Raw genomic sequence first — 9,970 nt, forward strand, 5'->3', positions numbered from 1 at the left:
GAATAATGGATCGGAGTGTCACGTTCCGACACGTTGGAATAATGGATCGGAGTGTCACGTTACAACACGTAGGAATAATGGATCAGAGTGTCACGTTCCGACACGTAGTATTAATGGATCGGAGTGTCACGTTCCGACACTTAGCATTAGGGGATCGGAGTGTCACGTTCCTACACGTAGTATTAATGGATCGGAGTGTCACGTTCCGACACGTAGCATTAGGGGATCGGAGTGTCACGTTCCGACACGTAGCATTAGGGGATCGGAGTGTCACGTTCCGACACGTAGCATTAGGGGATCGGAGTGTCACGTTCCGACACGTAGCATTAGGGGATCGGAGTGTCACGTTCCGACACGTAGCATTAGGGGATCGGAGTGTCACGTTCCGACACGTAGCATTAGGGGATCGGAGTGTCACGTTCCGACACGTAGCATTAGGGGATCGGAGTGTCACGTTCCGACACGTAGCATTAGGGGATCGGAGTGTCACGTTCCGACACGTAGCATTAGGGGATCGGAGTGTCACGTTCCGACACGTAGCATTAGGGGATCGGAGTGTCACGTTCCGACACGTAGCATTAGGGGATCGGAGTGTCACGTTCCGACACGTAGCATTAGGGGATCGGAGTGTCACGTTCCGACACGTAGCATTAGGGGATCGGAGTGTCACGTTCCGACACGTAGCATTAGGGGATCGGAGTGTCACGTTCCGACACGTAGCATTAGGGGATCGGAGTGTCACGTTCCGACACGTAGCATTAGGGGATCGGAGTGTCACGTTCCGACACGTAGCATTAGGGGATCGGAGTGTCACGTTCCGACACGTAGCATTAGGGGATCGGAGTGTCACGTTCCGACACGTAGCATTAGGGGATCGGAGTGTCACGTTCCGACACGTAGCATTAGGGGATCGGAGTGTCACGTTCCGACACGTAGCATTAGGGGATCGGAGTGTCACGTTCCGACACGTAGCATTAGGGGATCGGAGTGTCACGTTCCGACACGTAGCATTAGGGGATCGGAGTGTCACGTTCCGACACGTAGCATTAGGGGATCGGAGTGTCACGTTCCGACACGTAGCATTAGGGGATCGGAGTGTCACGTTCCGACACGTAGCATTAGGGGATCGGAGTGTCACGTTCCGACACGTAGCATTAGGGGATCGGAGTGTCACGTTCCGACACGTAGCATTAGGGGATCGGAGTGTCACGTTCCGACACGTAGCATTAGGGGATCGGAGTGTCACGTTCCGACACGTAGCATTAGGGGATCGGAGTGTCACGTTCCGACACGTAGCATTAGGGGATCGGAGTGTCACGTTCCGACACGTAGCATTAGGGGATCGGAGTGTCACGTTCCGACACGTAGCATTAGGGGATCGGAGTGTCACGTTCCGACACGTAGCATTAGGGGATCGGAGTGTCACGTTCCGACACGTAGCATTAGGGGATCGGAGTGTCACGTTCCGACACGTAGCATTAGGGGATCGGAGTGTCACGTTCCGACACGTAGCATTAGGGGATCGGAGTGTCACGTTCCGACACGTAGCATTAGGGGATCGGAGTGTCACGTTCCGACACGTAGCATTAGGGGATCGGAGTGTCACGTTCCGACACGTAGCATTAGGGGATCGGAGTGTCACGTTCCGACACGTAGCATTAGGGGATCGGAGTGTCACGTTCCGACACGTAGCATTAGGGGATCGGAGTGTCACGTTCCGACACGTAGCATTAGGGGATCGGAGTGTCACGTTCCGACACGTAGCATTAGGGGATCGGAGTGTCACGTTCCGACACGTAGCATTAGGGGATCGGAGTGTCACGTTCCGACACGTAGCATTAGGGGATCGGAGTGTCACGTTCCGACACGTAGCATTAGGGGATCGGAGTGTCACGTTCCGACACGTAGCATTAGGGGATCGGAGTGTCACGTTCCGACACGTAGCATTAGGGGATCGGAGTGTCACGTTCCGACACGTAGCATTAGGGGATCGGAGTGTCACGTTCCGACACGTAGCATTAGGGGATCGGAGTGTCACGTTCCGACACGTAGCATTAGGGGATCGGAGTGTCACGTTCCGACACGTAGCATTAGGGGATCGGAGTGTCACGTTCCGACACGTAGCATTAGGGGATCGGAGTGTCACGTTCCGACACGTAGCATTAGGGGATCGGAGTGTCACGTTCCGACACGTAGCATTAGGGGATCGGAGTGTCACGTTCCGACACGATAAGAATAAAAAGAAGTAATCTTGAATTATGTTAAATGTACTCGAACTCAAAGAATCTAGTTCCCAAATGAGTATGGTGTGGAGGCTTGAGTCCTCATAGATGTGCTTGGTGGTGTTGCCAATGGTTTTTGTACTTGTTGATTGTCACATGTTAAGTATTGTGGTTGGTTTTACATTATTATTCCATATATATTGCTTTCTATTTTGAGTTGGCCGATGATACCTACTCAGTACTTGTACTGACCCCTACTTTTATTTCTCTTCTTGTTGTTTGTGGAGTGCAGCAAGTGCACCGGTGACATCGACTCGCCCGCAACTCTAGCCAGTCTTCAGCACATCAGATTTCAGGGTGAGCTATTATTCCTAGCTCGGGCTGGATTCTCTTCTTCACGTCTTGATGTCTTTGAAGTTCGGACATGGACCATCTTTCTACTTATTTTAGTTCTTAAATACTCTTAGACTTAGTAATTTGAGGATAGATGTTCTTGATGTGATGATTCCAGATTTTGGGGATGATAAGTATTATATTTTAGAAATTATTTAATGGATTTCGTTAATGAGTTTTGGATCTTCCGCATTTTATTTAATATTCAAAATGTATAAACTTGAAAACGTTGGGGTTTGATGTTGGTTCGCTCACCTAGTAAGATGAGTGTGGGTTCCACTCGCGGCTCGTTTTGGGTCGTGACATTAAATGAATATACAACTTAAGCCAAAAGCTTCAGTTGGGTTATGGTGAAAAGAGAAAGAAGAATGCAGGAAGTTCAAGAAAAGTCTCCTTAAACCATGATATTGCAATGAAATGGAAACCGCCCAAAAACCCATAAAAGAATGAAAAAGAAATATTATGGAATAAAAGTCCAAAATAAATTTTTGTTTCCAATTAATCCATGGAAACAAATGATAGGATCACTTAGAAGCCCTAGAAAAAAATTGGTATAAGAAGGTGGAGAACATGAAGTGTTTCTCGGCTTCTCAATTCATGAGGAGTTTTAGTCACTAATATTAAATTACCATACCTTTGCACTAAGACCCATTACAAGCATTAGAAATACCTTTTTGATCCTTAGTAACCCGAATCGAAGATTGATTGGAAAAGGGCAAACCTATGGGTGAAAACATGCATTGTGTTCCTCCTTTTTAGTGTGAGTGTTGCATCTTATTCCTCATCTTAATATAATTTACTTATGTGTGTGAATATGAAATCATTCTTTGTGTGAGGGCATTCTGATACAGTTGTTAAACTTGAACTTATATTTGTAGCAAATGTTGTAAGCATGAGAATATTTGGTAATGGTGTGTTACAACTTGAATCATTGAGTACACAATAGATATTTGCTTGAGTATTTGAGTCTTGCTATGTTCATTCATGATTGAGTCTTTTGCAGCACTATTTTAGATATCTTTTTTGAATTGTTGAACTTGTGTTTTCATTGAGGACAAGAAAAAGATTAAGTTGACGGTGTTGGTGAGCCCTTAAATTGGACTTATTTAGGGCTTTGTTTTAATAGAAATAATGTCGTCCAATGGTTATTTTGTCTCAATATCTGATGAAAACTCTTATATTTCAGGTATTTGAAGTTATATGAATGCATGTTCACTTACACGCAAAAAGGAACAAAAAGGTTGAAAAGAACGTAGAAACTGAAGCTTGAGCATCGCCAAGCACACTTGGTGAGTCTTTGAGTGGACGTACACCGCCCTTTGTTCCAAACATGTGAAGCCCTGAAGGAAGTGGAACACAAAGTTATAAAAGTATCAATTAGCGCATCGCCGAACAGGGTTGCGAAGCAAGGCTATACCGCCCAATGGTCAAGAACACAAAGATGCTCATTATTTTCTTATTTTAATTTGTCTCAAAAATTTAGATGCAAACTATTGAATTAAGATAAACTAATAAAAGTGAATGTCATTACAAAATTCCAAAGATTAATTATGCATTGAATTTATATTATTTTTCGTTTTAATGAATTAAGGCCTAGTGATTATATTGTAAACACATGTTCATCTATATAATACTTTCTAAAATTATTCATTGCTTATCATTTTTAATAAACGCTCTAAGCACGAACAAGTTCAATAGTTAAAAAAAAAACTGTAAATCTGCAAAGTAAAAATTGATATTATTCCTTTCAGTCCTCTATTTGATATCACATAATTGTATCCCAGATTAGTATAAAATAATATTAGAAAAAATATAAAGAATTTATTTAAATAAACTTACCATACATATCACACAATATTTTTACTTTGTGTTTGTGTAAAATGAGAGATTTTAGCCTTTAGTCATAAACCCAACAACCAGTGTCATCTCAACAAGTTTGGGGGCCTAAGGCCTTAGTTGACAATACAAATTGAATTATGATATCATACTCCGTCTAGATATACAAATGAGGTCAAGAGAGGCAAGATGCTAGAATTATAAAGTAAGAATGTAAACAATGTAAATTATTTTCAACAAAAATCATATATTTATATAAAAGACACTAGGCCCGCCTACGTGGCGCCTCCACAAACTATAATTTCCTTCTAAATTTATTTATTTACAAAAATAGCCTTATCATTTATTGAAAATATGTGACTTTTATGAAAAATTGTGATTTTTGTTAATAGTTACGTCTTTTATGAATACTTACCCATAAAATAGTCATCGTCTTTCATGAAATGATGTGACTATTATAAAAAGTAATGATTTTTATGAATAGTTGCGACTTTAATGAAGATTTGTAAATTTTATGAAAAGTTGTGTCTTTTATGGAAAGTTGTGACTTTAAAGAAAGTTGTGACTTTTATGAAAAATTGTGATTTTTGTTAATAGTTACGTCTTTTATGAATACTTACCCATAAAATAGTCATCGTCTTTCATGAAATGATGTGACTATTATAAAAAGTAATGATTTTTATGAATAGGTGCGACTTTAATGAAGATTTGTAAATTTTATGAAAAGTTGTGACTTTAAAGAAAGTTGTGACTTTTATGAAAAATTGTGATTTTTGTTAATAGTTACGTCTTTTATGAATACTTACCCATAAAATAGTCATCGTCTTTCATGAAATGATGTGACTATTATAAAAAGTAATGATTTTTATGAATAGGTGCGACTTTAATGAAGATTTGTAAATTTTATGAAAAGTTGTGACTTTAAAGAAAGTTGTGACTTTTATGAAAAATTGTGATTTTTGTTAATAGTTACGTCTTTTATGAATACTTACCCATAAAATAGTCATCGTCTTTCATGAAATGATGTGACTATTATAAAAAGTAATGATTTTTATGAATAGGTGCGACTTTAATGAAGATTTGTAAATTTTATGAAAAGTTGTGACTTTAAAGAAAGTTGTGACTTTTATGAAAAATTGTGATTTTTGTTAATAGTTACGTCTTTTATGAATACTTACCCATAAAATAGTCATCGTCTTTCATGAAATGATGTGACTATTATAAAAAGTAATGATTTTTATGAATAGGTGCGACTTTAATGAAGATTTGTAAATTTTATGAAAAGTTGTGACTTTAAAGAAAGTTGTGACTTTTATGAAAAATTGTGATTTTTGTTAATAGTTACGTCTTTTATGAATACTTACCCATAAAATAGTCATCGTCTTTCATGAAATGATGTGACTATTATAAAAAGTAATGATTTTTATGAATAGGTGCGACTTTAATGAAGATTTGTAAATTTTATGAAAAGTTGTGACTTTAAAGAAAGTTGTGACTTTTATGAAAAATTGTGATTTTTGTTAATAGTTACGTCTTTTATGAATACTTACCCATAAAATAGTCATCGTCTTTCATGAAATGATGTGACTATTATAAAAAGTAATGATTTTTATGAATAGGTGCGACTTTAATGAAGATTTGTAAATTTTATGAAAAGTTGTGACTTTAAAGAAAGTTGTGACTTTTATGAAAAATTGTGATTTTTGTTAATAGTTACGTCTTTTATGAATACTTACCCATAAAATAGTCATCGTCTTTCATGAAATGATGTGACTATTATAAAAAGTAATGATTTTTATGAATAGGTGCGACTTTAATGAAGATTTGTAAATTTTATGAAAAGTTGTGACTTTAAAGAAAGTTGTGACTTTTATGAAAAATTGTGATTTTTGTTAATAGTTACGTCTTTTATGAATACTTACCCATAAAATAGTCATCGTCTTTCATGAAATGATGTGACTATTATAAAAAGTAATGATTTTTATGAATAGGTGCGACTTTAATGAAGATTTGTAAATTTTATGAAAAGTTGTGACTTTAAAGAAAGTTGTGACTTTTATGAAAAATTGTGATTTTTGTTAATAGTTACGTCTTTTATGAATACTTACCCATAAAATAGTCATCGTCTTTCATGAAATGATGTGACTATTATAAAAAGTAATGATTTTTATGAATAGGTGCGACTTTAATGAAGATTTGTAAATTTTATGAAAAGTTGTGACTTTAAAGAAAGTTGTGACTTTTATGAAAAATTGTGATTTTTGTTAATAGTTACGTCTTTTATGAATACTTACCCATAAAATAGTCATCGTCTTTCATGAAATGATGTGACTATTATAAAAAGTAATGATTTTTATGAATAGTTGCGACTTTAATGAAGATTTGTAAATTTTATGAAAAGTTGTGTCTTTTATGAAAAGTTGTGACTTTAAAGAAAGTTGTGACTTTTATGAAAAGTTTGACTTTTATGAAAGGTTGTGACCTTTCTAAAGGGTTGCAACCTTTCTAAATAGTCATAACCTTTCCGATAAGTCACAATAAGTATTTGATTACACTACCATTTCTTTTCAATAAATAGAGGTGTTTCCTCTCATTTTAAAACAACGAAAATCTTGAACCTCTTTTTCTTTTTTTATCTACTTCTTCAAAATTCTATATTTGTGTACAATGCTCAGGTTAAGTGGCTAGTGACACATTGCTTATGTTAGAGATCTTGGTATGTATTTTACCGTGATTAATTTACCTTTATGTAATTAAGGTTAAATGATAACATGTAATAATTTTCATTTTTGTTTACATTATTAATTTGTTATGTAAGATACTAGAGTATTTTAGTTTTAGTGACCGATAGATTTTAATTATTATTAGATTCCCGCAGGAAGTGCGGGTAATTTTATGCTGATTTTTAGGTAAATTTTCACCATGTTCATTCTCTATGTAAATTTGCACAGACTTTTTCCTTTACTTATAGGTCAATGTCTCATATGTTTTCAAAAAAGAAAAATGAATGTACAATCAAAATCTAAGGTTTATTATTTTACTCAATAAAATACATTCTACCTTATATATTTTTCTTTACAACTGTTATTCAGGCCAACAAGGATCTTCACCCTTGATCAATTGAGTAGTTTTTATTTTTAGTAAGTAGAAATCACTTTTTTCGTGAGCGGAATTTGGGGTTGCATTGAATCTGTCTTCAAATAATTGTTTTTGCAATGAAAATGTATGTAGTTTTTTTATTAATTATCACATTTATGACTCATCTACAAAGTAGTTCATATTTTTTTATCCTCTACTTTTAATTTAAAATATACCCTAGAACTCACAACTATTCCACAATATTACATTGGTGTTTTGGAAACGAAGAGTAAACTAGTGTTCATTATATGATTTGCTATCGGTCTGATTAAAATTTACGCAATTTACATTTTCAGTTTTTTTGCATTGCTACAAATTATCCAGCTTTTATGTTTTTTTTTTATAATCATTGATGCATAAGTGTAGGAGACGACAAGAGGTTTTACTCCCTCCTTGGCAATGTTCATATTTGTAATTTTTCTTGCGTATCTAATATAGTATGTCGATAGTAATCAGCTTCAGCGAGAGGGAATCTCAACTTTAGAATAAGTATTCCACAATGTATGTCATATAATTGTAAGACGAGACGAGGTATATCGCATACATTTTGTGTTTTCTTTGGCCGTACAAGATACCTTTACTATAAATGGTGTACCAACTCAAAAACATATCCATCATGGGTAAAATTAATGCGGATCATTACAAATTCTATAAACATGCATACATAGTGAAAGAAGGATATTTGGAGCTTCTCAGTTTGCTTACTTTTGTATAACTTTTGCTCTGTCTGATTTTTACTGTTGAAGCTCATTTAATTGTGAAGGTAGATTGTTTTGGTTAACAAGTGATTTTGCAGTCCGTAGTTTGGGACTTGAAAAAGCATGGGATCGTTGTGGTCAGATGTACTTTGAGATAATCAAGCAACATAACAAGGAAAAAGAAATTAAGGTCAAAGAAATAGTTGTTGGCATTTAAGCTAACACATTCAATGAATTTGAAGTAGTGTACTTCAACCTTTAAAATTTGAATGCATAGCTGCATTGCATGAAGCTTGGAAATTTTACCATCCTCAACTGAGGTACAGACTATTTACTTTGCATTATCTTTTACAATTGTAAGACATGTAAAAAATAATATGTTATTTCATCTTTGACCAGTGTTGAAACGATGAAGGTTAGTTGGAATTTCTCTCTTTGTTTGTTCTTTTGTAGTCTTTGTTATAAAGTAGTTACAAGTTATCACATATAACTAATTGATAATTTTTAGTGTAGTTTTCATGTTTTTTCCTATTTATGTTTCAAGTTCAAATAAAATTATAGTTGTTCAATATATATCTCTCTTCTCAAAACAGTTAAACCAAATAGACTAAGAATGTAACATATTGACAAACTTTTGTAAATTAAAGATGTTTCATCCGGTAGAGTTGTCATCATTATTTTCACATATTGACCAACAATCAGGCATTTGTGTGGTAAATTAAGGACATTGTTTCCAAATACACTCATATCAAATATAGAGGAAGATAGCGAAATCATTTGATCAAATAATGTATTTTAGTAAGTGAAAATAGAAAATACTCTTTGTCAAAGTATTAATCGAAATATTTTTAGAAAATGGTATTTTGGGTTATATTTGAAAAGAATTAAGATAGTCAGTGCTTTACCACATTTATAATGATTCATTTGCTACTTAATATAAAATTAGATACATTATAAGAGTATAATTTACAAGTGGGCGTGTTTAATTAACAAGGAGGAGATGAACCAATGCATTTATGTATAGAGACTCGAAATCAGAGTATTTTTAAAATTAATATTTGATGTTAAGCTTAAGTGTATTTCTACATATTATCCCGCAAAAAAATAATGATGTTGTTTCATAACATTCTCATATTCTATAAAATAAAGGTCACAAACATAATGAAAATTGTGTTGAAGTTAAAATGACTATTTTCATGGATCCAAATTAGTCAGACCCAAAATAAATAAAACATGTTTTCTTATATTAGATTAAAATTCGCAAAGCTTTACATGTTTTGAATGTGCTATTCGAAACCAAAAAAAAGAAGTAACAATTTCTTTTGACAATGCATATTAGTACCATAAACGATTTTGAAGGAGTTGCTGAGATGTAAATTCAAATGGTCATATGTTATTTCCTTAAACTCAAAAGAGACGAAAGTTAATAGATGAAGTTTACCTCCGTGTGAAGCGCGGTTAGTTTACCTAGTTATATAATATAAAGTAAGAATAACAAGACACCACTCAATTTTTTAAAAAAATATGAGGATATTAAGATAGTGTTATGATGAATTTAATAAGAAGATATAATAATACCAAAATGGTGTTAATTAGTGTTTGTACTTGAAATTTGAATAAGACACCAAAAACAAATTTTACCTAGCTAGACAACAAAAGAGATAATATATATATATATATATA

Source organism: Solanum pennellii, chromosome 1 (genome assembly GCF_001406875.1).
Source record: "Solanum pennellii chromosome 1, SPENNV200".
In the NCBI taxonomy this organism is placed as follows: Eukaryota; Viridiplantae; Streptophyta; class Magnoliopsida; order Solanales; family Solanaceae; genus Solanum; species Solanum pennellii.